Below are 25,729 nucleotides of genomic sequence, written 5' to 3' on the forward strand. Positions count from 1 at the left end.
GTTGACCAAAAGTTGACCAGGGTAGCAGAGCTCAAAACTATTTTCAGTTCATGGACTTGGTGCAATGCTAAGCTTTTAAAATCATTTTTGATTAGGACTTCATATGGGTTAATTTCAATGATGTGTTCAAATCGTGTTACAGACGAATGTGTTTCTACTTGTTTCTAACCAGCTGATATACCCACTGATGTTTTTAGATATAGCTAGGTGTTACTTGGGCTTCATCTGGTACTAAACCCATTACTAGGGCAACTTGTCTCAGCTTCACTAAGTATTCTTGAAATAAGGTTAGAGTTAATTCTTAATGGATAATCTTGAAACTTTTTTACAAGCTGCAAAGTGCTTTACCACAAAAAGTCCTGAACAGACCACAAGCTTTGAAATGAATCCATTTTAATTTTATAGACGTAATTTTCTCAGTGAATAACTTCATCACAAAGCAACACAAGGGAAGGGATTAGTAACTTGTAATTACATGTAGCACCTGCTAAGCCGCCCCACAAACTACGGTAAAATGCCACGTACAATAGTTCCTCTGTTAGTGGCTAGGGCTACGAGCAGCACCTGTGAACCAAGTTCCCCACCTGCTGGATGCCGGCTGCAAGGCGAGCACTGAAGCCTCCGGTAACTGTCCAGAGGCTGCTGGTGAGCCTGCCAAGACCCATGGAGCTTCTAAGGAAAACTGCATTTTCTCTCTCTCCCTCTATCTATTTATTTTTGATGTGATTTTTTTCCCCTTTATGTTTTTATGTTTTACTTTTTTTTTTTTTTTTTTTCCCAGCAGCAAAAAAATTTGTAGAATACTCATATGTTTGTAGGTGACAGGAGAGACAGTGATTTACAGCATTAAGACTCACTATACATCCAGGGGTTTTTAAATTATGCCATAATTCAATTCACAGACTTCTGAGGATTAGAACTTTAAGATTAAATGTGAATCCACAAAAACCCTTGAGTTTGAGTCTACATGTATGTCAGCAGCTAGTGTAAAGGAAGACTGAATTGCTCAACAAGTATGCTCAACACACCACATATAAAAACCATCTTAAGTACTGGTGTTATTTTGTAAACATTACAAATCAAGATAATCAGCTTATAAATATGACTTCAATATTACTTCCCCTCATAGTTCAGGACACAGCTTCCTTCCTCACCAGCCTGTCTCCTTACCTTCTTGTGTTTGTAATAGTGGAGGTAGCCATTATGTTTCAGCACAAACCACCTCTTCCTCCATCCCTTTAATATTGCTGATTGTGTTCGTTTGTGCAAATATCCTCGGCAGGTAGGCCTGGGGGTATTAGGGTAACGGCTGATATCTGATCCCACCACCATGGTCAAGATATCAGGACCTAAAGTATTACATAAAGAATGTGAAAATATAAGTGAAAACTACAATCCAGTGTATCAATAATTTTGAATACCCCTATGGGATATGGAGCAGGAAGGCAGTATTCTAACCCTTGTCCTTCTCCTCTCAGTGAGGAATCCAGGAATTAAATTCATTTTGTCTGGAGCAGTTATAATGGAGACAGCTATCTGAAGACACCTCCTAAAACAGTTTTTGTGATCCATCTTTCCAAGTAGCAGGTTAGGCACTTCCATATTTTATTAGGTTAGAGAATTGGCTTTATTTCCTTGCTCAAATGTGTATGCATAATTTGGGGTTTATACAAAAAAAATACTGAGGATGCCCAGAATGTCACTTTCACTCTCTGTGTTCTTAAGTATGTTCTTGAAGATTCTTGCTTTCACATGTCCTGGAGTTCTTTTCGACTATCTGTGCCCCTCTCTGAGGAGGTTTGCTGTTGGAGTTTAACCTATGCTAAGCTGCCCTCTTATCAATTGCAAGGTAAGTACTCACGACAAATGTTAGGTTGTACGATGTGACTATGACACAATTTCATTTGCAAAACATTGCTGGATCTCTCTTTTGAGGACATTTGACTTTGGAAATACTACTTGCATGCCAAGATTCAGGCCAGGGGGTGTTCTCCTAGAGGAGTTAAAAATACCCTGTAATTAGAGATTTATCTATTGAAAGACTTGACAGGCTCTTAAACTTATCAGTGTGAATGGCACTTCTAGAATTAAAGAACTTGGTATGTGTCAAGACAAATTTGTCACTGTCTTGTAAAAGCATTTTAATTGATTGAATTTCCCGTGAGCACTTGTCAAAACTGTATTTGGGATAAATAAAAGAACTGCAGTAAACTGACTTTCAGTGTGTGAACATGGGTAACTTTGGGTTTTGTCATCAGAATTTGAGGAAGAATATGAAATGATCAATATCACTGAATCTTTGTTTCTTTGATGCTGCAAAAGGATACCTCAATGAAATAACCTCTCTGCACTCCTGACTGGTCTCAGTGACAGAAATAACTACTCAATGCACTGAACCAAGCTGTGAATTCTCTCCATCAGGAAGCACAAGGTATAAATAGGGTATTAGGATCTCTACAGTCACTTTCAGGACTTTCTCAGCCTCTTCTTTAAGGCAGGAGAGCCAAAAGCATTACTGATAAATGTACTGTTTGGGGAATATTTTGTAGATATGCCCCTTTTATTCTGTGTTTCTAGCATGGTCTAGATAAATAAGAGATGTAGGCAATGCTAGTGTATTTAAATACCAATGTATGAAACTGTTTTGTCTGGGGAAACCATTTTGTCTGGATCTTCTAAGCATTGTACAGCAATTACGACCCATCTGTGTAATTTACTGTGATCTCAAACTTACCTTTCCTTGCCAGATTAGCAGCTTCTGAATGTGGCATGCTGGTGACATCAGTTCCATTGACTGCTATCAGAATATCCCCAACCTGAAGACCTGCTTCTTCAGCTGCACTATCTGGAGTCAAAAAGGAATTTTACTTAGACTTAATGTACAAAATATGATCAGTTTTCTCTTCTTGTAGCAAAAGAGGTATCTGTCAGCCAAATCCAGGTTTTGGGAGCTTTTGTGACTTCAGCTTGGAGATGGAAAGTGTTTTCCTGAGCAACCTGTTAGTGGTCTGTAAATGAAACTTCAAGATTTTGTTGCTCATTCAGAAACAGAGAATCACTAGCAGTGAAGAAGCGTCCTTTAAAAATGACATTTGGACTTAAATGCTCTAAGAAGCAAACTGGCATTTCAATATCAGGGTTTTATTCTATACAAGAAACAAAGAGATCTCGTGCAATGTTCTGTAAAATCAGTAGAAAAAGCATCCCTTATTCTGGTGAGCTTTGGATTTAAGACCAAAAGATGACCTAAACTTTTTTTTGTGCTGATGTTTCTTTTGATGTTTAACAATTTGGCCATAATATTTTGTTGGTTTTATCTTTATCTTTTTATCATATCTCTTTTTATCATAATATTTTGTTGGTTTTTATCTGTTGGTTTATCTTTCGTAGGAGGGCTACGAAGATGGTGAAAGACCTGGAGGGGAAGACGTACGAGGAACGGCTGAGGGCACTGGGCCTGTTCAGCCTGGAGAAGAGGAGGCTGAGGGGAGACCTCATCGCAGTCTACAACTTCCTCGTAAGGGGGTGTCGAGAGGCAGGAGACCTTTTCTCCATTAACACCAGCGACAGGACCCGCGGGAATGGAGTTAAGCTGAGGCAGGGGAAGTTTAGGCTGGACATCAGGAAGGGGTTCTTCACAGAGAGAGTGGTTGCACACTGGAACAGGCTCCCCAGGGAAGTGGTCACTGCACCGAGCCTGACTGAATTTAAGAAGAGATTGGACTGTGCACTTAGTCACATGGTCTGAACTTGGGTAGACCTGTGCGGTGTCAAGAGTTGGACTTGATGATCCTTAAGGGTCCCTTCCAACTCAGGATATTCTATGATTCTATGATTCTATGATTTAATGTGAAATAAGATAGAAAGTCAGATAAGGGCCAGTGAAGGAGGGACTGAAACAGATTTGTTAATACATCATCCTTTTGTGTATTGGCTAAAATGGTCCATTTACAAGAACTAGTATATAGTTATCTAGATTCCATCTACATATTCCTCAGACTTTTTTTTTCTTCTGACCTATAATGAAGCATTCCTAACGTACTGTGAAAAAGAAGTTTTTTTATTTTTTTGAAACTAATGTTCCACATCTATGTTACTTAAAGTAATTTCTATGTACTTTTCTGTCATGTCAAAATGTGTTTGTTCAGAGTGTTTCTGAGAATGCTTAGAAATTGTATGGAAAAGGTTAATAAAAGCTTAATAATGAATAGTTGGCACAAAAAAGCTGCGGTTAACACTCATATATATTACAAATCATTTGCAAATCAGACTCTTTGGTTTCTGTTGGACTTGTAGATTTAATACAAAATTTTATGGTCATAAACAATCTTCAAAACTTTATTAAAATGTCTTTATTTCATTGTGCAAACAAAAAAGAATATAGATGCAAGTTTTATGTTTGTTTTAATGAAATGAGTCATATTTTGAGAAAATAAAACTTCACTGAAAGTTTGTCTGTAAAAAGAATCCTCTATCTTTTTAAAGCAACTGCATTTGAAGACAAAACATAAAGATAATTTTAATAACAGTGATATACTATGCTATTAGTTGCTTTGCTATGTTTCATTTTAATTAGTAGATTATAGGAATAAATTGTTAGGTATTAAGGCTAATGCTTCACTCATGACCTATTACCTATTTATATTTAGGTACAAAACTTCCTCCCATTCTAATATAAAAGACCTCTTCTTAGGTTATACTATCTTTTCAAGAGCACTAAAGCAATCTGTATGTTTACAACGGGGAAGTCAGCTAAAACTTAATGTTAGAGAGAAGAAACATTTCTGTGCAAGACAGATTACTTTGTATGAATGGGGACTTAAATTCCAAACAATCTGATATAACTTGGTTGTTATCCAAGTACACATTGGTTGTTATCCAAGTACACATTGTCACAGCCATGCTATTTAGATGAATGCTGGTTGAATCCAGTAATTCTATTTCCTTAAAATAATCAGCAACAACTGATACTCATCTTTAACTTTTTAGTCAAAAGTAATGTTCTAATAAGATGAGCAGAATGACTTTTTTCCTTCAAAATTACTTTCTCAGATTCACGGTAAATCATTTTTCAACTGAATTATACTGTGAAGATTAACTGGTTTCAAGGGCTATAAATTAAAAATGTATTCTGAAGTATGTATTTGTTTCAGGATGAAGAGGATTACATAGCCAATATTTAATCTTACTGGGTCCTTTCTACAGTATTCTGTAGGCAAAGTTTTTTTTTTTGTTTTTTTTTTTTTTTAAATTTACATTATTGTCAAGACTTCAGTCGATAATGGAAATTACTGATTGCATTCAGATGTGTAAATAGTGATGATTTCTAGGATATTTTGACAAAATCATGTTTATTTTCATGTAGGTAACAGTAAAAGTTTAAAAGGTCCTTGTATAAAAAATAGATGTAGACATATTAAGAGAACTACTTCCTACCTATTTTTTTTTTTTTTTTGAATAGGTCTGTCCTTTGCATGAGTTGCTCTTCTGAACTGAAGGCTTTATTTTTAGTATTTATTAAGCAGAGTGTTTGCGTGTTTGCTCTGAGGCAAGTTAGAATGATTTTTAGAACTGAACAGGGACTTCATGCACAAAACATGGCTAAGGTATAAATTCAACAATGTTCAGGACCTAAGGGAATAAACATGATTCTCATATAAATATGGAGGATTGTAAAATGTTTGTTAATAACGTTTAATAACATGTTGACCTCCGTGGATGTCTTTTTTTTTTTTTCTTTCTTTCTCCTCTGCATGTTGCTCCTTTGCTCAGCTTTCTGACTCTTCTGATTTTCTCTTCTGAAGTTTAATGATGATTTTATTTAGCTAAGCATCCAGTTTTTAAAATCATGGGTTCAGCTAATGGGGTCATATGCCTCTGACAATAGCCCAGTGTTCTTGGGAAGCTTGATCAGTATGATACATGAAGCTGGGAAATTAAGAGCTATTCTTAGGTGCCTTGCTAAGGGCACTCATTAGCATTGTTGGTCTGGAGAGACATTTTTAATTATATCTGCCTTTGGCAGTAGAAATCTTTGAGTTCCCCATACCTTCTGCTCCTTCTTAAACTCTGTTTTGTCCACCCTGAGATGCAGAGAGTGGTACAGTAAACAATACTCTAGGGTGAAACCAAGGTTTTAGCCAAATGAGTCCCAGTGTCTCATTGTCACTGCTGTTACTGATGGGGCCAACTTTAGCTGGCTTTCCAAGCTGCCATTACACACAGCTGAAGATTTTAGGGTGGTGACTCCCAAGATTTCGTTCTTGCATGTAGTTGCCAATATCATGTTCTGCATCATTCTCCTCTAGGGGCATTATCTTTTACCCTTGTTACAGTTTAACTTGTTAAAGCTCTATATGTACTTCTCCTCTCCCCCCCCTCCCCCATTTTCATGAGGAGTTCCTCGCAATCCTCAGTCTACCCTACAGAACTTAACGTTCCACTTGTTAAGGTTTGTAGATGGCTCACTAGAAACCCATCCAAGTAGAATTGTCTCCAGCTGATTGGGCTTTTGTGAGTGTTGTTAGGAGGATCATGGCATCTTCCATTTCATCCTGAAGGGTCTGTTGTCATTAATGGATGTTAGTCCCCAAAAAGCTCTAGACTAGTTCTGGAGAAAGCCTAGATGAAGACACTTGTATGAGGTATGAACTGGCATGGGAAGTCACAGAACAGTGTAGTTCTGTTTGCCTACAGACATGTGAGGCTCTAAGATAGCTTGTTTTCAGCTATTCGGGTATGTTTTTTTAAACATTTTCAATCAACTACTTACGAAAAATATTTACATATATGAATATTATATATTACATAATAGGTGATTTCATTTATGTATATTATAATACTATTATATCATTTAATATTATATATTTACTATATATGTTTTCCTAGCAGAATTTAACTGGTGCAAACACAACTTACTTGTGTCAACTTCAGTCACAAGAATAGGCTTTGAGAACTGGATCCGGAAACCCCAAGGGTAGTTGCCAGTTCCTTTAGCAATCTTCACTGTTCTTTCACGAACTGCAGAAAATGGAAAAAGAGATCCCTTTTTCTCTGCAAATCAAATTCAATTTAACTAGCAGCAGTGTATTTTTAAACATTTATTTACAGGCACTGACAGTTACTGATTGCACAGATGGCTAGGATGGTTTAGCATCACTCCTAGCTGTTTGGTATTGCTCCTCTTCCACAGCATACCACCCTCACACCGTGACTGACAGAACATCACAAAGACTAACAGTGTAAATGAAATGTACTTTCATCAGCAGTTAAGTGGCTGGACTTTGTAATGAGGTGGCAGAGAAGCGCTTAGATGTTCCACTCCACTGACTACATTCTTGGAGAGAAAAATACTTCTGCTCTTTGTTAAATGAATGCATGTCAGACCTCTAAGCTGCAAACACAAAGCACACTCTAAATTTTCAAATCTACTTATTGTACTATCACTCTTTTTCCATTTTAGGTCTCTCTTGGATATCAATTGTATCCTTTATTTTTTTTTTCTCCCACGTTTCCCTGTTCATGCTCCACTCCCACAGCCTCTAATTCTAACCCCACCACACTGGCATCTCCTACCATCAGTGGTTTTACCCATGTGAAATGTCATGTTAGTAGACTTTAAGACATAACAGAATCATCCTCAGTAAAAAGTAAAAATCGGCTTTAATTTTCCATTGCATGTTTCAACTTTTTTTTTTTTGGGGGGGAGGGGTCGGTATGTGTACCATTTCTCAAATTGTCTTGCTTCTTTCATAGTCATGAAAGAGTTCTGTGTAAATTTGAATTTTCTTTTGTGTCTGCTTTTGATCATTGAACTGTTTTACTGGGTTTGTTTAATGGAGGCTGATTTAATAATAATTTATGATAGCTGTTTTGTCTTCAAATTGTGTAATATTTGAAAAGTTGAAGTTGCTTTAGAGGTTACTTTACTAGCAGGCCAGTTGATATTGTTTACTTAAAAGAGCATAAATATTTCAATATGTACTTTATATATCTTGCTGAACTTCTGAGCTCTCCTTTGGGAAGAAAGGCAATCACAATTCTCTCCAGAATATTCTCATACAGTTTAAGGGAGATTTTTCGTATCTGGAGATGTATAGAAGATATTTTTTTTCTCTCGTGTGAATAATTTATGAGTTCCAACAAAGAACTATCTCCTTGAAAGATAGGTGTTCCACTTTGTTCTTAGTTCTTTGAACTGTGTTACCTTTAAGTAATTTATCATATGAAAAATGAAGGAAAATGGCACAACCCCCACAAAATTATTCACTTTATCTGTTTACATGAGTGGGTTTAAATTGCAAATAGAACAAGACAATTCCTTCATATCCATTGAAAACTTGATGCTTTTCTTTCTTGACCAACTATGTTTGAAAGTTTGATGGAGAATGGATTTTATGACTACTACTAAGCTTTATGTCCAGAAACAGCTCTCTACAATGTGATGCTTGAAGAAGTGATGAAATTATATTACATCTACATTTACATGTATCTTGCAACAAGAGATTATGTTTATTTTTTACTTTTTACCAGTATCAATTTTGTCAATTAATTACGATATTTTTCAAGATAGTAGTTAAATAAGAACCACGTACTTATTATTTATTTATTTATTTATTCCCCTTTTAGTTTCTTGAATTTAGATTCTTGCTCCTGTCTGCATCATAAGCAACTGGCATCTTCTCCAAAATGTTGATTTCATGTTATCCTCAGAGTGTGCAAGCTACATATATTTTTAAGACATTTATTACTCGTTTATTACTTATTTATTACTTGTTGCTTTAAACAACTTACTTGCCACTGGTCTAGGTCTTTTGCTGAGACATCTAGGACTATTATCAGGAGAGACATCATCTCCTCTGAAAACCCAGGAAGCAGAATGAAAATTTTCTGTATAGAAACCTCTGTCCTCATTTTCAGAATGTAGTCCTAGATCTACAGACCGAGCATCCTCAGAATTCACTGTCATGAAGATAAAACAAATAAAAGTAATGTTAGTAGGCAAAATACATAAAGAATTAAAGACTTCAGTCAGCAAATAAGGAAGAAGTGCCCTAAGTGATGTGTTTGTAGTGTCTCTGCTTATTTGCTGCTGTTAAAGGGGCAGTATGCAAAGATGTCAGAATAATAAAACCACAAATTGGATAATATTACATACTGAACTTGAATACTAAATGCAAATGGTCTAAAGAGGAGCTGCACCTGTGTAAGAGAAGTCTGGCTTTAGCCAATTGTTGAGCTTTCTTATGCACACCACTTGATCAGGAAACTAAACAAGTTTTTGAAGAATTTAATATGAGTTAAGCACACATGGGAAAACAAGAAGCTAAAAACTGACTGACAACTCAGGTAATGATTACTAGATTTGTTGTTTTCTTAACCTTAACTCTTCCAGATGTCTGTATTTAGTTTTATTGAAAAGGAGGTGAGAAAAGATTTATTTATTATTTAATTTATTTATTTATTTTTACGTAGATCTCCTGGCTTATCATAATCTGAATATTTGTCTGATGTTACCTGTGTTACTATAAGGATTTTCAGATTTGTATTTGATAACACTTTGCATTCAGAATGTCTTTCAGTGAGTCTGCTGGGCCAGGCCATGGCACCCGGGTTAGCGTGGAGATGGACTAATTCCTCTGCTACAGGAAAAAGCAATAATTTTCAGGCTCACAAGGAACAGGAGACAGCTGGCTGTGGGAGAAGTTGTCTCTACACAACAGTCTGACTGGAGAAAAAAGAGGCTGTTCTGTGATGTGACAACTTCCCAAGCAGCCTGGGAGCTGGAACTGGAAGGCTAAAACCAGGTAATGAAAGGCATAGAAATGTATATAACATCAGAGACTGCATTAATGGATAAACTGAAAAAATGCTTTAGCATAAGTTGTCTAAGAGGAAAATGTATCCTAGCCCTTTCAGTACACAATGCCTAGTATAATGCAGCTGGATTTATATGCAGCTGGAGAATGTATCTGCTTTATTTGTCCTGTATTCGATGTGACAGTTAAATAGAATGATTTCCAGTTTCAAAACAGGAAAGATTCTGTAAAATCTTTTCATAAAGACAATCCTTCTGTAACAAGGGTTTTGAAAAATTGACCCTTCTGTAGTTTTGTTCAGTAAGTTACGTTCTGAATATATCTAAATGAGTGTATTTTAACTTTAACAGTTTGCCTAACTGTATCTATATAGACAAATATGCCACAGCTACTGACCTCTTCCATATTATGCAGGAAGTATGAGATGGCATGATTAATTGTATAAAAAATGGCATGTTTAACTGTCGATCAAGCTGATAAAAATATAAATACGAATAAATAAATAAATACTACTGAGCAGATATGTTTGAAAAACATCTTAGCTTTCTATCATGCATTTATAAATGAAGAAAACCTAGACTAATCCCAAGCAATTCAATATAACAGTGTTTTGGCCATTTAACACTGAATTGTTATAACTGTAGTAGGGCTTAAAATGTACTTAGTGGGCAAAACCACAGAAATGAATGCTGCCACATTGGCATTATGGAGTTATGTAAGGACATTTCTCAAATGTCCTTTCACTTCTCTTCTCCTTGATATTTTGGCACAGATGTCAAACCTAGCAGCTTATGAGTGTTAGGAACAAGCTGCTCTAACATTGGTGGCTTCCAGCTGCACTTCTGGCTGCTAGAATCAAGCATCTAAGGAGTTGCTTGTGCCAAATATGGATTACAGTTGTCTCAAGTCTGTAAACACCAGGGAACAGACCAGCTACCCAAGAGAAAAGGACAGAAATCTTAGGCATGTAGCACAAAAGATTAGAGACTAGGAATTGTGACATGATTGTCTGACCACTTTCCTTTTCCTCAAGGAAAGCAAGTCTCAACCTTGCAACTTGGTCTTTATATATATATTTATATTCTCTCTATAAAACCAGTGTGTGCCTGATCTGATACATTTGATGGTTCACTTTATACTCCAAAGCAATCACTCTTGAAATCAACAAACAGTTTATCTTGCTGTATGCATCTCCTGATATGTTTTCTGAGCTCTGGTGTTTTGTGGCTCTGGTGGATTAAAAAAAAATCCCTGACGTTAAAACAGAGCATGATTCGGTTATCTGAACATTGGTAGCTAATGCCATATTAGATGCTTTAAGGTACCTCACTTGCCCTCCAGTTATTGCCCCAAAGAGGCATGCACCCCCTGTATGTCACATATCTTGGAAACCTAATGGTATCCCAGTTAGCAACAAACACCTATGTTTAGGAGGGGGATTGAGACTCTGCTAACATAGGATTTACCTCTTCAGCACAGGGATGGAATTTATTTACAGGTTATGTTGTATTGGACCCACACTGATGTCTTGCGGCTGTCAGTCTTTATAGGTTTGCATTCAACATTCTTCAAAAAGGAGGTTAAAAATCTGGTAATGGTGTTTGGGAACCAAGAGGAAGGATCTTCCCCCACCTGACATCTAACATTTACAAAATAAATGAGGATCCTCCTCAAAGATGAAGAGGGGCCAGGGGAGCCTGCAACCAAAAGTTCTGGTTCACTTAATCCTAAACTATACAAGGGCAATAAGAAGAAAGAGTGATCCATTGTAATGGGTGACTCCTGGCTGCAGGGGACAATGGTGCTCATCTGTTGAGCTGATCAACCAGCTATAGGTTGCTGCCAAGTTTGTTGCATGCTGGGGTCTGGATCGGGGATACTGTGAACAGACTACCTAAGTTTGTTCAATGCTCTGATGACTACACCTTGCTGTTATTCCACGTGGGCAAAAATGATACTGCTGGGGAAACCTGGGCAGTATCAACAGTGACTAGCTCTGGAGGCAGTGGTCAAGGTCATGGCAGCCCATGTAGTTTTCTCCTCAATACAGTTGGTAAGGGGAATGGGTGTGAGAAGGGCAATAATGCGGTAGGCCAAAAACTGGCTGCAAAATGGATCTTGGGAGAGGGCTTTGGACTGTATAACCATAAGCCTTTTTGTGGACCAGTGTTTACTTTAGAAGGATGGAACCCAGCTCACTAAGCAGGACAAACCTATTTTTGCCAATAGGATGGCTAGTTTCATAAGGAGGGCTTTAAAGTAGGACGGGAGAGAGTAACTGGCAGTCCTGTGAGGGAGTGATGGACAGGGTTTCTGAGCAAAGGACATGGGATGAAAGCAAGAGGAAGGCATAAGAAAATCAATAAAATGAGACTTAAGTGGGGTGCACCTCCAGCACTTGCATGTAGGCAAAAAATTGCCTACAAGGCACCATTATGGAGAAATCTCTCAAAACTTTTCTGGGAACTCAGTATGCTGGAACACCTTTTTTTAAAGTGCCTGTACACTAATGCACAGAGCATGGGAAACATGACAAGATGTGTTACAGACATGTATGCAGCTGCAGGGTTGTGATCTTTTTGGCATCACGGACATGTGGCTGCTATAATTGGTGTTGTGATGGAAGGACACAGGCTCTTTAGGAAGGACAGGTTGGGAAGATTGTAATACACAATAAACGTTTGTTCATTGTCTTTTGTATTATAAAAACAAGGAGTTTTGTTTGAGGAACGGGAGTTGTGAAAACTTCCTGCTGAAGTAAGGAGCTGTATAATGCTTGGCTAGACACTATGAAAATTCTTTTGCTTAATGTAACAAAAAAGAGAACCCCCTCCCCTTCTCTCCTTCTGCATCTCAGTTGCCTCTTTTGTTTAAAGACACTGCTGCAAAGCTCATGTAACCATCTCCTGATAAGTTGCTAAACTAGTGTATCAACATCCTGCCTTCCTGTCTCGTGCTGGGCCAACATGACCAAATAAAAAAAAAGAAGTTGAACCACAACGCTGAGGAAGACTACGGCCTTCATCTTCACAACCACCAGAGGGACAGAGACGACCCCCTAGCAACAGTGCACGCAGTCGCAGAATATACCAGGATGTGCTGCGTAATCCCGGAATTACCAAGATATAAAAAGGGACCTTGGCGGGGGTGAGGTGTGCGCCATTGGTGGAGCTGAGACTCCCCGGCCACCCAGCGCTGTTTTGCTTGCTGTTGTTTTCTCAGTAAATTCCTTTCTGTTATTAATGCAATGCTCTCTGAAAATTAATTAAGGGGGCAACTTATAACAAAGATGAGGAGGGGGTGTCGCTCTTTGTGTTAGAGAGCAGCTGGTATGCATATTGCTCTGCCTGGGCGTGGATGAGTGGTTGACTGAGAATGTAGGTGTTAGGATTAAGGAGAGGTTACCAGTAAAGCTGACGTTATACAGGGTGTCTGCTACAGGTCACCTTGCCAAGAAGAACAAGTGGATGAGGCCTGTACATCCAGACAGAAGAAACCTCACATTTGCAGGATCTCATCCTCATGGGTAACTTCAAACCCCCCAGTATCAGCTGGAGGGACAACAGGGCAGACCATAAGCAATCCAGGAGGTCTTGGAGTGCATTCACTGAATCATAGAATCACAGAATGGTCCAGCCCCCCTGCCACAGGCAGGGATGCCACCCACTAGATCAGGTTGTCCAATCTGGTCTTGAACACTTCCAGGGATGGGCAATCCACAACTTCACAACTTCTCTGGGCAACATTTGCCGGTGCCTCACTGCCCTTTGAGTGAAGAATTTCCTCCTAATGTGTAATCTAAATCTCCCCTCATCTAGTTTAAAACCATTCTCCCTTGTCCTATCATTATCTGCCCAAGTAAAAAGTTACCCGTTAAATACTGAAAAGTTGCAATGAGGTCTCCATGGAGCCTTCTCTTCTTCAAAATGAACATCCCCAACTCTCCTGGTTTATTTTCATAGGAGAGGTGCTCCATCACTCTGACCATCTTTGTGGCTGTCCTCTACATTTCTGCATTGTTCTTCTGCTGGGGGCCCCAGACTTGGGTGCAAGCACTTCAAGTGTGGCCTCACAAATGCAGAACTGGACTGCAAGCATGCACTGCTGGCTCATACTGAGCTTTTCATCCACCAGAATCCCCCCCCCCCCAAGTCCTTCCCACAGGGTTGCTCTCAATGAGTTCTTCTCCCAGTCTGTCCTCTTGTCTGGGATTATCCTGACCCAGGTGCAACTTCTTGCACTTGGAATTGTCGAAAATAATTAGGTTCATGTGGGCTCACTTCTCAAGTTTGCCCAGGTCCCTTTGGATGGCTTCTCTTCTTTCCGTTGTATCAACCGCACCACTCAGCTTGGCGTCATCTGCAAATTTGCTGAGGGTGCACTCAATTCCACTGTCTATATCACCGAAAAAGATAATAAACAGTACTGGTCCTGGAACAGACACCTGAGGACACCACTTGGCACCGGTGTCTACCTGGACATAGAGCCATTGACCATCACTCTCTGCATGCAACCTTCCAGCCAACTCCTTATCCACTGCATGGCCCACCCAACAAATCTATCTTTCACCAATTTGGAGATTAGGATGTCACGTGGAACTGTGTCAAAGGCCTTACAGAAGTCCAGGTGGATGTCATTGGTCGCTGATGGTGTCACTTGACTGTAGAAGACACCAGATTGGTCAGGCACAATTTGCCCTTACTGAAGCCGTGTTGGCTGCCTCGGATCACCTGTTTCTCTTGCATGTGCTTTGATATTGCTTCCAGGAGGATCTTTTCCACAATCTTTCCAGGCAAGAAGGTGAGGTCTGTGGTTCCTCGGGTCCCTCTTTCAACCCTTTTTGAAAATAGGAGTGATGTTACCCTTTTTCCAGTCACCATGGACTTGGCATGGCTGCCATGACTTTTCAAATAAGATGGACAATGGCTTGGCAGCTTCATCAACCAGTTCCGTCAGGACCCTGTGATGCATAGCATTGGGCTCCAGAGAGTTATACATGTTCAGTTTCATTAGGTGGTCTCAAACTTGCTCTTTGCTTACAGTGCAAGGGACTTTGCTTCCCCAATCCTCACCTAGCAATTCAGGGACTCAAGAGACATGGGAAGCCTGCTCACAGAAACAACAAGTTGTTGAGTGCCTGTGCCTTTGATGTGTTTGTTGACACAAGTTCCCTTCTCATCCATCACAGGGGATATGCAGTCTTTGGCCTTTCTCTTCTGAGCAATGTACCTACAGAATCCCTTGTTATTCTTTACATCCCTTTCCAAGCTCAGTTTCATCTGTGCCTTGGCTTTCTTGATCCCATCCTTACACATCCAGACACTATCCGTGTATTCTTCCTACGCCATGTGTCCCTGTTTCTACTGACTATGCATTTCCTTCTTGCACTTCAGTTTGACCAACAGGTCCTTGCTCAGCCGTCCCAGTTTTCTGCCCTCCCAAATTGCTTTCTTATATACGGGAGGGAGAGCTCTTGTGCTTTAAGAAAAACATCCTCAAAGAGTTGTTAGCTCTGTTCAGTTCCTTTGTCCCTATCTCATCCACTAGATCTTTAAATATCTGGATTTTTGTTCTTTGGATATTCAGCATCCTGACTTTACTCTTTGCCAGGCCCACGTTCCTTGAGATCACAAACTCAGACATAGCATAGTCACTGCAGCCCAGGTTGCCTCCTATCTTTAATGAGTTCACCTGCATTAGTGAGCACCAGGTCCAGTAATGCTTCTCCTTTGGTTGGTTTGTCTAATAACTGGACCAGGAAGTCCTCCAACAGGATGAGAGCATGACACTTCTTGTAGTTGAAGCAAGAAGGCCTCATCAACAGGCTCCCCTCAATCAGGTGGCCTGTAGTAGATCCCAAATCCAAGGTGTCTTTTATTGGTCTGGTCCTTAACTTTTACCCACAAGCTCTCAACCTGTCCGTGGCTGTTTCTCAGAGTCAGGTCTTTGCAATCAATCCATTCCCTAACATATACAGCAACATCCCTTCCCCTTCTTCCCTGCCTATCTATTGTAAAAAAACTTGTAGCCCAGTGTTCCAGCTGTGGGATTTGTCCCACCACATTTCTGTGATAGCAGTGATAGCATTGATGATATCTTGCTCTCCCAGTGATAGAGAAGCTAATGAGGAGAGGTGCTCTGCTGGACCTCATACTCACCCACAACAAAGCACTTGTTGGGAAAGTTAAGGTTAAAGGCAGCTTTTGCTGCAGTAACCATAAGCCGATGAACTTCAGAATCCTGAGGGAAGGAGTTAGGGTGAAATGTGAGATCACGACCCTGGACTTCAGGAGGGCACACTGTCCTCTTTCAGAGACCTGGTTGGAAGAGTCCTGTGAGATAAATTCCTGCAGTAAAAAGGGGCCCAAGAAACAATTTTTTTTATATATTCAAGAATCACCTACTCCATGCTCAAGAGACATCCATCCCAACAAATAGAAAGTCAGGCAAAAATGCCAGGAGGCCTGTGTGGATGAACAAGGAGCTTCTGGGCCAGATTCAAATGCAAAAACATACAGAGGGTGGAACTAATGATAGGTGATCTGAGAGGAATACAGGGACATTATCTGGGAATCTAGGGATGAAGTTAGTAAAACCAAAGCACAAATGGAATTGAAGCTGGCCAGGGATATCAAAGACGAGAACTTGTTTATGTACAGTGGTGACAGAAGACTAATGAATATGTGGGTCCACTGCTGAATGAGACAGGTGACTTGGTTACACAGGACATGAAAAAGCTGAGGTAGTGAGTTCTTTGGTAGCAAGACTGGCCCTCAGGAATGGCATAGGATACAGCCATGAATACTGAGGGAGCTGGCAGATGTCATTGTGAAGCACTCTCAGTAATTGTTGAAGAACAATTGTGACTGGGAGAACTGCCTGAAGACCGGAGGAAAGAAGATGTCAATTCTATTTTCAAGAAGGGTATGAAGGAGGACCCAGGGAATTAGAGACTGCTCAGCCTCACCTCTGTTCCTGGAAAGGTGATGGAGAAGCTAACCCTGGACACCATTGCTAGGCATATGAAAAGCAAGAAAATCATCAAGAGTAATCATCATGGATTCACCCAGGGGAAGCTATGCTTGGCCAATTTGATAAGCTTCTTCAATGAAATAACCAGCCTCATGGATGAGGGGAGAGCAGTGGACGTTTCCTTCCTAGACTTCAGTAAGACTTTTCACACAATCTCCCATACAATCTCCACAGATAAGTTGTGGATGCATGGGCTGGATGGGCAGACAGTGAAGTAGACTGAAAACTGACTGAATGGCTGAACCCACTGGGTGGTGATCAGTGGTGCAGAGTCTAAGTGGAGGCCAATAAGTAGCTTAACGTTTTTATTTATGATTTGGATGATGGCTAAGGGGCGATCTCATCAATGTCTATAATATCTTGAGAGAGTGCAAAGAGGATGGAGCCAGGCTCTCTTCAGTGGTGCTCAGTAACAGGACAAGAAGCAATGGTCACAAACTGGAACACAGTTTCCCTCTGAACACCAGGAAACATCTTAATGTGGGTGGGTAACAGAGCACTGACACAGGGTGCCCAGAGAGGTGGTGGAGTCTCCCTCCTTGCTGATCTTCAACAGCTGTCTGGATGTGGTCCTGGACAACCTGCCACAGGTGAGCCTGCTGGAGTAGAGGGGCTGGATCAGATGATCTCCAGAGGTCCCTGCCAACCTTAACCCTTCCATGATTCCCTCACTGAAAGTAAACATTCTAGCACAAAATACTTCTACTGGAAAGTGTGCATTTCTTCGTCTGTTAAAAAGTACCTTATACACTAGTTAAAATAGCAAAAAGGAGACAAAGGTGGTGTTAAGAAGTAGCACATACGCTTTATCTTAGAATGTGCAACAGTTGCTTGGGGACTTCATCTGCAGGAAAAGTGAACGCATTAAACAGTTTATCTGCATAATTCTTTACCATGTCATTTAAGCTGCTGAATTTGGTATAAACTCAAGCATATGGTGAGGTGACAAATTGCATAATGAAACAGTTGCAGGACTAACTGTTCCAATGACTACAGGGACAAGGAAGGACAAACTAGGCAGTAGATCTGAAGATAAAAGCTGGAGTGGGTGGGTGTATTAATGATGAGAGAAGGACACCCAGCTCACCATGTCTTTAATGTAGGCAAAACAGACAACAGAACTGTGACTTTTGTTGCACCCTCAAAACTGCTGCCATAAATGATTACTTGTCTAAGTTTAGTGATTGTCCTAGGGTTTATTGCATGTAGACAAGGATGGTACAATCTTTTTTTTTTTTTTTTTTTCAGCCAGATTTTCCACTACTGACTCCCATGATTAGAGTTCAGTCAGATAAACTATTCTTGCTTATGATAACAAAGATAGAGACAGGCTATGAATGGAAGATCAGTTTCCTTGGCTGAAAGTCCTGACAGAGTGTCAACTGCATAAAGAAAAAATAACAAAACTGTAAGTTTAATTTATATACTCACTTGATCCTTCAGTGATTGTGCTGGTTATGGAACTTCCACCAGTTGAACTGCATTTTTTGCTGTCTCTGAACTGTTTCCGTCTCCTGGCCCATTGGTCTATTGCTTCTTCCTGGGAGCTGTCGCTGGCTCTGGCATCTTTCATTAATGGTGTCTTTCTGTTTTTATTCATTTCTGATTTCAAGTCTAAATTATAACCAGACATTGATTGTAAGGAACGTGAGAAATTATACAGTTTTACATTTTCACATTATAAATACAAGAATATCTACTTTGCTAACACAAAAATGAAAATATCAAATAACACTCAAAATACCTGTAAACTATATTTTTTAGACTTGCTGATGTATTCATGCAGAAAAAAGTGCATGTGACTACAGTGTGATAGGTGCACCCATACTTAAATACTGATACAACCATTTGTATGGCATTTTTATACAGAAGTAAGTTAATTTTTCATGGATTTTATTTAAAAGTACTTGTACATTTTTGAAGTGATCAGTATGTAGATATATAAGGTATTTTTAAACATTAAAGTCTAGCAAGATGAATGCAGATAAAAGGAGGATCTGTTTTTTTATTTTATGCTTCCTTCTAAATACAGCAATAGGAATTTATTTTATTCTATTACCGTTTCAAAGAAAACAAAAATTGTAAGACTGTGTTGGATTCCCTTCTGAAAATGCACCTGTGTCCACCAACAAAGGCAGATAGGGTTGCACTGGAAAAAGTGCAAAATTTCTTTTAATGCCCTTTGGATGAGTCCTTGTCCCTCTGAACTAAGTTCTCGCATCATCAGGTTTCAAGGTTGCTCAGACTCTCCAAACTTGTTAACAATGTTTTCATCTGTTTTTCCTCTGTGTTCTAAATGCTGTCACCCATTTTTGAAAACTGCCACATTTTCTTTCCAGTATCACTGAATTATTGAGCACAGTAAATCTTACATTGCCTCATGTGCCCAGTGTCTTGGCTGAGTAGGTTTGTATTCCTAGATTACAAGTGGACTTTGATTCACATTAACCAATATTAAAATTTTGCATGCTTATACTTCTTTCTGAATGTACAAATTTACTCATTTAAGGACCACCACAGCATCACTAAGAATTTCACAGATGGAAAATCAAAATTTGACCATAAACCAAAAGAGGGACAAAGTTACAGGTTTTGGGTGGGACAAACCAGATGAGGTGATAGCTAAGAGAGAGCACACGGTTATATCATAGAATCATAGAATCATAGAATATCCTGAGTTGGAAGGGACCCTTAAGGATCATCAAGTCCAACTCTTGACACCGCACAGGTCTACCCAAAAGTTCAGACCATGTGACTAACTGCACAGTCCAATCTCTTCTTAAATTCTTAGTAAGGGGCAAAAGAAAAGAGAGGAGGATTAAAAATAATACAACAAATAACCACACCTTGTTGTTGTGAGACAAAGGCATTTTTATGCTGTGTGTTAAATCATTGAGGTCTGATGTTTTTGAGCATGCAGGCTTCCTTCAGTATCTTCTTTCTATCCCTTGCTTTAAGGAACATTTAATTAATCCTCTGCTTACTGTATTATTTTAGATATTAACCAACATAACCACATCGATCTGTATATCTGTCTATCTAATCAATAGCAAAGTTCAGGTTTATTTGAAATTTCCGTTACCAGTGCCAAAATCAAGAAACAAATATACAAAAACCATAAAAAACAGTCTTGGAGGACATGGTATTTTCTGCAGATATTGTGAACTTGAAAAAGTATTAAAAACTCACTGACACTTTATACTAAGATTCTTGAATAGTTTTAACCATGATAAGAATGTACATATTTTTCAACAGTAAAAAAGCCCTAACCTCCAAACCTGCTGGAAACAATCTCTTCTACAGAGGATTATCTGAATTATATTTGCATATAATGATTAAAATTAAAAAGAAAAAAGAAAGATTAAGGGCTTTGGAATGATATTTCAAACATACACACAAAAATGTGTTTATACATATTCATGTGTATAGATGTAATATAAAAAGTTTACACTGCAGTGTGCAGTGTCCCTGTCCATTTTTACATATTTATGATTCAGAACTCTCCTTTTAAATGACCAATTATAGATATAGATGAATGGATTACAGAAGGGATGATAAGAAATTTGTGAAAAAAAATCTTTTTTAATATGCAGTTTTCTTAGCTATATAAATAGAGGAGAAAAGAAGGCTAAATGATCTGCTGTGGTCATTCTATGTCATGTAAAGGCTCAGCCATAATTAGGACCTAGATATACTTAGAATTCAATATTTGCTTAGGAACCATTGATTCCAAAAATAGATTTATGTGATTTTGAAATTGTGACCAGAGCTCTGAGTATATGCCACGTGTCAACCTCAAAACTCCCATACTGTTTTTTTGTTTGCTTCTATCACCAGAAGCATCAGATGGGTTGACTGTTTAGCATAGGCAAACTACTTCTTGAGCAAAGCTGCTTTAAATATTTCTTTATTTTTTTAAATTTAATTTACTTGGCTTACAAGATCACTCCTAGCATCCTCAATATGATAACTGCATAGTATAACCAAATGGCTAAAGTATACCAATATCATCTTTTTGTGAGGACAGAACATACTTTCATTTTCCCAAAGATGTCACTAGAGCACTAAGACAACTATGCAGAGGTGTGTAAGGGACATTAACCATAAAAATCTTAGAATACCTACCTTTCTGACTAATCTGTTTTACTGATGATAGGGGGAAATCTATATTCTGTTGAAAATCTTCTTTTATTTCAACCTTTTTCTCAACTTCATCGGAGGTGGATTTGACTAACTGAGGTAGTTGATTTGCTCCAGCCTCTGTTCTTATGCTATCATCAGATGATTGTTTACTACAAAGGTTCTCTGGTCTTTCCTTGTTATGTGAATGTTCTGTGAAAATTTCTTTCTTTTCAGTATAAGCTGAAGAGAGAGATAATATGGCAGTCTGTACAGAATCGTTATGGCAATTGATTTCAGGAAGGGTATTCCCAGACATACCTTGTATTTCAGAAAAGCTTTCTAATTCATTATCTATGTCATGATCCTCAAGATCCAATAAGACGGGGGATAGCAAAGATTTTTCTTGTATACTACAGAAAAGTTTAGGCTCTTTTCTTACTGCAGAGCCAAAGGGATCAGGTACCAATTTAGTATCACCTTGGACAATGAGTCTTCGTTCTAGTTCTCCAGTTATTACAGTCATTACTGATCCTCTCCTTTTCTTTGTTACATCAGGCTCTGTGGAGGGTGGCTGAACATTTTTCTGTATGGCTGAAAGCTGGTTTGGAATGCATTCTATAGAAGCATAATTAGTACTTTCCTTGTCACTAAAAGGTTCACCTGCAGGGGTCCTAGAAGGTGGAGAGACCTGTACCAGCTGAGCTTTGTTCTGTAAATCTACATGCTTCTCTAGATGGTTGTACTCTGGTGTTTCTCCATCTAAAACATCTTCAGTAGACTCACTGTCTTCCTCCCATATGGCTAGGTTTTTCAAAGGCTCTGCATGCCCATTTTCTTTTTTCTCATTTATAGTATCAATGGAATGAAGACTCTCCAATAGTATTTCTTCTGTTTCCTCACCTTGCCCCACATAGTCTGCATAGTCATTCAGTAAGCAAGTGTCATCTAGACTTTCTTCAGGCTCAGATGGATAAATGGCAATATGATCAAATGAAGTGAAAGCATACTGATACGTAGACTTAAGACCTTTCAAATTTCTCAGTGAGGAGGTCAAGTCAGGACACATACAAAGGTTTGTACAGTGGTTGTGAATGTGTGAGTTCTTGCCGCAGATGTCTGCTTTGGTCTCCTTAGGTGGTACTTTTAAGGACAAGGATGGTAATGAGTAGAAGCCAGAATCCCTTCTAGGGTGAACTGGTGATGGTACATCAAGGGTAGTATCAGGGAAGGACTTTCTTCTTGCTGGTTTTTGCCCTGTGTCATTGCACTTATAAATGTTATTTCTTTCTTGAGCGCCTGCACTGTTCTTATTGATGTGCTCCTTCCCAATGTTTGAATTATTCAAGGTATTACTGGTTAGAAGACAGTTTGTATTATTCATTTTTGAGAAAAGTATTTTGTCTTTTGAGAAATCTTCCTTTTCATTGTTGTGGTCTTCATACTCATTTTTGTTATGTTTACAGAAGTAATTTTCCCCCTCCCAAATTCTCAAGGCTGTAGAGAGGCTGTCAGGTTCTTCTCCATCCTTATCAGGGTATGAAGAGACCCCCTCTGCAATAGTATCTAAATGCATTTTGTCACAGTCAGCAAATTCTTTAGGTGGAGGGAGAAGTATAGACCCATCTGGGAATATAAATTCTTCTTTTTCATGAAAGTGAAAATGTGACTCACAATCTGTATTGCAAGGTGCCTTTGTTGCATAATAATCTATTTCATTCCAATATGTATCTTCACATTCCTTGTTGCAGGTTTTTCTCTGTGTACCAGGTTTGATGTTAACTTTTAGGTTTTTCTTTTTGTTAATATATTCTACCTTAATTTCCTTTCCTTCAATGTTCATTTTCAGGGAGGCATTCTTGTTGAGAGCAGTTTGTATTTTGTGTGTAGAAATTCCCTTACACTTCTGAATGTCTACTTCTGAATGGTCATTTGGAGGACATTGGTATTTTGGACATCTTGAACACTGGCTTTTCTGGTAGTGTCTTTCATGGCAGTGTTTATTGTTCTTTGAACTTTTCCTTTTCTCAGACACAAGGTTTGTTCCAGAATCAAACAAAGAAACATTCTTAATTTCTACTTTCACATTAAAAGACCTATGTTTTACCTCTGCAGTAATTATTCCAGTAGCCAAGCTAACAGACTTTGCAGAGTCTGGTTTGCCCCACACTGTAATTTTTCCTGTTGATGAACCTCCTGATTCACTGAAAGTTACCGTAGCAAGGATTTCATTTTGCAGAGAAGAGAATATTGGAGGAGTGCAGTTCTTTTCCTTCTTTCTTTCTTTTTCATTATCTGACACATTGTCTCTATCTTCAGACACATCTGAACTACTCTGATCCTTGATTTCATGATCTTTTCCATTTTCTTCAGAATCCCTCACATCCAGTGGCTCAGTGAAGTAACCCAGAGATTCATCTGCTTTATTTTCCAGGTTTTCTACATTTTGCTGGCATTTACAAGTGAGTGACAACTGTTCATCTAATTTAAGATGAAAAAAAAAAAAGAAAAACATTTTCCCATGATTTGGTAAACAGTATCACAAATGTATAATTAGCTTTGAGACACTTTTAATTGAAAATGACTGCTTTGTCTTTAAAATGTAGTATATTTTCTACAACAGCATTTTTTTTTTCTTTTTTTTTTTTCGATCCAGCATTTGCTTCTTTCATCTTAGTTATCTGATAAGTAGTATGAAGGGTATATCATGTTAACTCACTTTAATTGGAATAAATTAGTATATTAATGGTTTTTCTTTTCTTAGAAAGGTTCACAGTTTTTAGGTGATAGGGTATTCTTTTTGCATTTAGAAAAACGTACCCTTTTTACTTCTATTATTCCTTTGAGTATTTACTTCATTCCTGTGGACACGCTGGGACAATCAATATCCCATTGCATACTTGCAGTTCCAGGTAAATTACATGGAACTTGACTTTTATAATCCTTTTACAGATGAGCAAACAAAGGGATTAATGAATATTGTCACAATCACGCAGCACATCAGTGGCACATTCCCAGGAGGTATGAGCCCTGTTTGAAGCAGAAAATACTGTTTCCTGGCAGGAGGTACTAGGCAAGATTTCATAGTGTTTATACATTTATGTGAAATTCTGCCTTGCTTAAACTTTTTTTTTTTTTTAATTAATATATTTTTTTATTTTTAGAATCATTCATATGCATTATTAGAGGATAATAGTTTACAGTTTATTTTACTTAGACAACATTCATTGAGAAATTTGCAGTAAAATGATGAGAATTTTGACAATTTGAGGCAATTAAACATCAGTATATTTTGAAAGACTGCCACAAATAAGTAGGATAGTAGCTCTACTAGAATAAGACATGTAGTCTCATCAAGACATTGGCTATATTTACTACACTTGAGTGTAAATATTTCCCATTTGAGAAACAGCTTTGGGCTTAAACAAGGATTTCTGTCTTGATGAGTGATTGGATCAACCACCTATGATTCTGGTGCTTTTACTTCAAATCAAATGCTTATGTAAACTTACATTCTCTGGAATCAGAATTTTTTCTGCCCTTGTAGCTTTTTCTTCTTTTTCTACTCATTTCTAAGACCTGAGGGCATCTGGGCTTCACTCTTCTGTGTGGGAGGGAAAACAGTGTATTGTAAGAAAGTTACTCCAGAATAATTTTGCTGTCTAATTCTCTCAGGCTGTCTAAGCTGGCTTTTCTCCTGTGTAGCCACTGACTAATGAAAAATACACAAGTGCTTGAGCTGGTACTAATGCAGGTACTTTCTAGTCTTGGTTACTTAGGACCAAATTTTCAAAGTTGTTTCTAAGTAGTAACTTAAAATATCAGTTAGCTGTATTTCTTTAAAATATACCTAATATACCATAGTCTTCAGCTATGGGGCCTAAATGAATACCCTTTGAATTTTGTGGAACTTTGGAGCCATGACTGGTGTTTTTCAGCTCATTATTTTATCTGATTCTGATTTTTGGACATTAATACATTAATACATTAATATTATGCTTATTAATTCATTCTTGTTTCTATATATAATTAAATACTTAATATTCTCTTTTTTTTTTTTTCTTCTTTAAAAAAAAACACAACAGACAATGTCAGAAAACAGCTGTGACTAAGTATATAACTGAACCATGTGCAGAGCAAACTGAGACTAATCCATAAATCAGAGTTTGGGTTATTCCTTTAATTTGGTTGTGGGAGAAAGTAATTGTCTGAGAGTCATTTTTTTCAATGTATAGAGGAACGTGATAAATATAAGATTAGCTGTTAATGCTAACTTGGTATTGAAGTCCTACTCTAGTAAAAATTATTTGGAGATGACAACTTCGAGTATTTCATTTTTTACAGAATCACAGAATCATCTAGGTTGGAATAGACTTCCAAGATCTAGTCCAACCTCTGACCTAACGCTAGCAAGTCCTCCACTAAACCATATCCCTAAGCTCTACATCTAAACATCTTTTAAAGACCTCCAGGGATGGTGACCCACCCACTTCCCTGGTCAGCCCATTCCAATGCCTAACAACCCTTTCAGTAAAGAAGTTCTTCCTAATATCCAGCCTAAACCTCCCCTGGCACAACTTTAGCCATTTCCCCTTGTCCTGTCACAAGGCATGTGGAAGAACAGACCAACCCTCCCCCACCTTGCTACAGCCTCCTTTGAGGTACCTGTCGAGAGCAGTAAGGTTGCCCATGAGTCTCCTCTTTTCCAGGCTGAACAATCCCAGCTCCCTCAGCCACTCCTTAAAAGACTTGTTCTGCAG

General features: G+C 38.5%; 1 long non-coding RNA gene across 1 annotated transcript; it reads left to right on the top strand.

Annotated features, from left to right (window-relative positions):
• Positions 1–501: 501 nt before the first annotated feature.
• LOC137848231 (uncharacterized) lies at positions 502–3,316 on the top strand. The gene is made up of 4 exons (XR_011091230.1): positions 502–645; positions 1,726–1,849; positions 2,323–2,431; positions 2,748–3,316. It is a non-coding gene; the product is annotated as an uncharacterized lncRNA (long non-coding RNA).
• Positions 3,317–25,729: the final 22,413 nt, after the last annotated feature.

Source organism: Anas acuta, chromosome Z (genome assembly GCF_963932015.1).
Source record: "Anas acuta chromosome Z, bAnaAcu1.1, whole genome shotgun sequence".
Classification (NCBI taxonomy): Eukaryota; Metazoa; Chordata; class Aves; order Anseriformes; family Anatidae; genus Anas; species Anas acuta.